The sequence below is a fragment of the Arachis stenosperma genome, chromosome 3, assembly GCF_014773155.1.
Source record: "Arachis stenosperma cultivar V10309 chromosome 3, arast.V10309.gnm1.PFL2, whole genome shotgun sequence".
Classification (NCBI taxonomy): Eukaryota; Viridiplantae; Streptophyta; class Magnoliopsida; order Fabales; family Fabaceae; genus Arachis; species Arachis stenosperma.
Window position 1 is genome coordinate 101,112,103 of NC_080379.1, and position 2,857 is coordinate 101,114,959.

Consider the following 2,857-nt stretch of genomic DNA (forward strand, 5'->3'; position numbering starts at 1 on the left):
CTCAAAATGTTTTTAAAATCTTTTTAATTTAATTTTTGAAAATTTCTTCCCCTCTTCCCACATCCTTCTATTTATGGAGTACCGCTCCTTCTCAATGCACAATTCGAACTCTATCTAATTAAGTTCGAATTCTTCTACCTCTTCCTTCTATTTTTCTTTTCCTCTGACACCTCAAGGAATCTCTATACTGTGACATAGAGGATTCCATATTTTCTTGTTCTCTTCTCTTTCATATGAGCAGGAACAAAGACAAAGGCATTCTTGTTGAAGCTGACCCTGAACCTGAAAGGACCTTGAAGCGAAAGCTAAGAGAAGCTAAGGCACAACTCTCTGTAGAGGACCTAACAGAAATCTTCAAGGAAGAAAAAACCATGGCAGCCGAAAACAACAACAATGCAAACAATGCAAGGAAGGTGCTGGGTGACTTTACTGCACCTACTCCCGACTTCTATGGGAGAAGCATCTCTATCCCTGCCATTGGAGCAAACAACTTTGAGCTTAAGCCTCAATTTGTTTCTCTAATGCAACAGAATTGCAAGTTCCATGGACTTCCATTGGAAGATCCTCATCAGTTCTTAGCTGAATTCTTGCAAATTTGTGACACTGTCAAGACTAATGGGGTTGACCCTGAGGTCTACAGACTTATGCTATTCCCTTTTGCTGTAAGAGACAGAGCTAGGACATGGTTGGACTCACAACCTAAAGAAAGTCTGGACTCATGGGAAAAGCTAGTCAATGCCTTCTTGGCAAAGTTCTTTCCACCTCAAAAATTGAGTAAGCTTAGAGTGGAAGTCCAAACCTTCAGACAGAAGGATGGAGAATCCCTCTATGAAGCTTGGGAAAGATACAAACAATTAATCAGAAAATGTCCTTCTAACATGCTTTCTGAATGGAGCATCATAGGTATTTTCTATGATGGTCTCTCTGAACTATCCAAGATGTCTTTGGATAGCTCCGCTGGAGGATCTCTTCATCTGAAGAAGATGCCTACAGAAGCTCAAGAGCTAATTGAAATGGTTGCAAATAACCAATTCATGTACACTTCTGAAAGGAATCCTGTGAACAATGGGACAAGTCAGAAGAAAGGAGTTCTTGAGATTGATACTCTGAATGCCATTCTGGCTCAGAACAAAATATTGACTCAGCAAGTCAATTTGATTTCTCAAAGTCTGTCTGGAATGCAAAATGCACCAAGCAGTACTAAGGATGCTTCATCTGAAGAAGAAGCTTATGATCCTGAGAACCCTTCAATGGAAGAGGTGAATTACCTAGGAGAACCCTATGAAAACACCTATAATTCTTCATGGAGAAATCACCCAAATTTCTCATGGAAGGATCAACAGAGACCTCAACAAGGTTTCAACAACAATAATGGTGGAAGAAACAGGTTTGGCAATGGCAAGCCTTTTCCATCATCTTCTCAGCAACAGACAGAGAATTCTAAGCAGAACCAATCTGACTTAGCAACCATGGTCTCTGATCTAATCAAAACCACTCAAAGTTTCATGACTGAAACAAGGTCCTCCATTAGAAACTTGGAGGCACAAGTGGGACAGCTGAGCAAGAAAATTACTGAACTCCCTCCAAGTACTCTCCCAAGCAATACAGAAGAAAATCCAAAAGGAGAGTGCAAAGTCATTAACATGGCCAAATTTGAAGAGGAAGGAGAGGAAGTGAACGCCACTGAGGAAGACCTCAATGGACGTCCACTGGCCTCCACTGAGTTCCCCAATGAGGAACCATGGGAATCTGAGGCTCAAAATGAGACCATAGAGATTCCATTGGACTTACTTCTGCCATTCATGAGCTCTGATGAGTATTCTTCCTCTGAAGAGGATGAGTATGTCACTGAAGAGCAAGTTGCTAAATACCTTGGAGCAATCATGAAGCTAAATGACAAGTTATTTGGAAATGAGACTTGGGAGAACGAACCTCCTTTGCTCACCAAAGAACTGAATGACTTGTCTAGGCAGAAATTACCTCAAAAGAGACAAGATCCTGGGAAGTTTTCAATACCTTGTACCATAGGCACCATGACCTTCAAAAAGGCTCTGTGTGACTTAGGGTCAAGTGTTAACCTCATGCCTCTCTCTGTAATGGAGAAGCTAGGGATCTTTGAGGTGCAAGCTGCAAGAATCTCACTAGAGATGGCAGACAATTCAAAGAAACAAGCTTATGGACTTGTAGAGGATGTTTTGGTGAAGATTGAAGACCATTACATCCCTGCTGATTTCATAGTCCTAGAGACTGGGAAGTGCATGGATGAATCCATCATCCTTGGCAGACCCTTCCTAGCCACAGCAAAGGCTGTGATTGATGTTGATGGAGGTGAACTGATCATTCAAGTGAATGAAGAATCCTTTGTGTTTAAGGCTCAAGGATATCCCTCTGTCACCATGGAAAGGAAGCATGAAGACCTTCTCTCAACTCAGAGTCAAACAGAGCCCCCACAGTCAAACTCTAAGTTTGGTGTTGGGAGGCCACAACCAAACTCTAAGTTTGGTGTTGAACCCCCACATTCAAACTCTAAGTTTGGTGTTGGGAGGTTCCAACATTGCTCTGAGAAAATATGAGGCTCCATGAAAGCCATCTGTCAAGCTACTGACATTAAAGAAGCGCTTGTTGGGAGGCAACCCAATGTTATATTTTATCTAATTTTCTTTGTTATTTTATGTTTTTGTAGGTTGATGATCATGAGAAGTCACAAAAACAATTGAAAAAGCAAAAACAAAATGAAAAACAGGAAGAAAAACAGCACACCCTGGAGGAAGAACCTACTGGCGTTTAAACGCCAGTAAGGCTAGCAGATGGGCGTTTAACGCCCAGTCTGGCACCACTCTAGGCGTTTAACGCCAGA

General features: G+C 41.7%; 1 non-coding gene across 1 annotated transcript; it reads right to left on the reverse strand.

Annotated features, from left to right (window-relative positions):
• Positions 1-776: 776 nt before the first annotated feature.
• LOC130972412 (small nucleolar RNA R71) lies at positions 777-884 on the reverse strand. Its single transcript, XR_009083582.1, has one exon. It is a non-coding gene; the product is annotated as a small nucleolar RNA R71 (small nucleolar RNA).
• Positions 885-2,857: the final 1,973 nt, after the last annotated feature.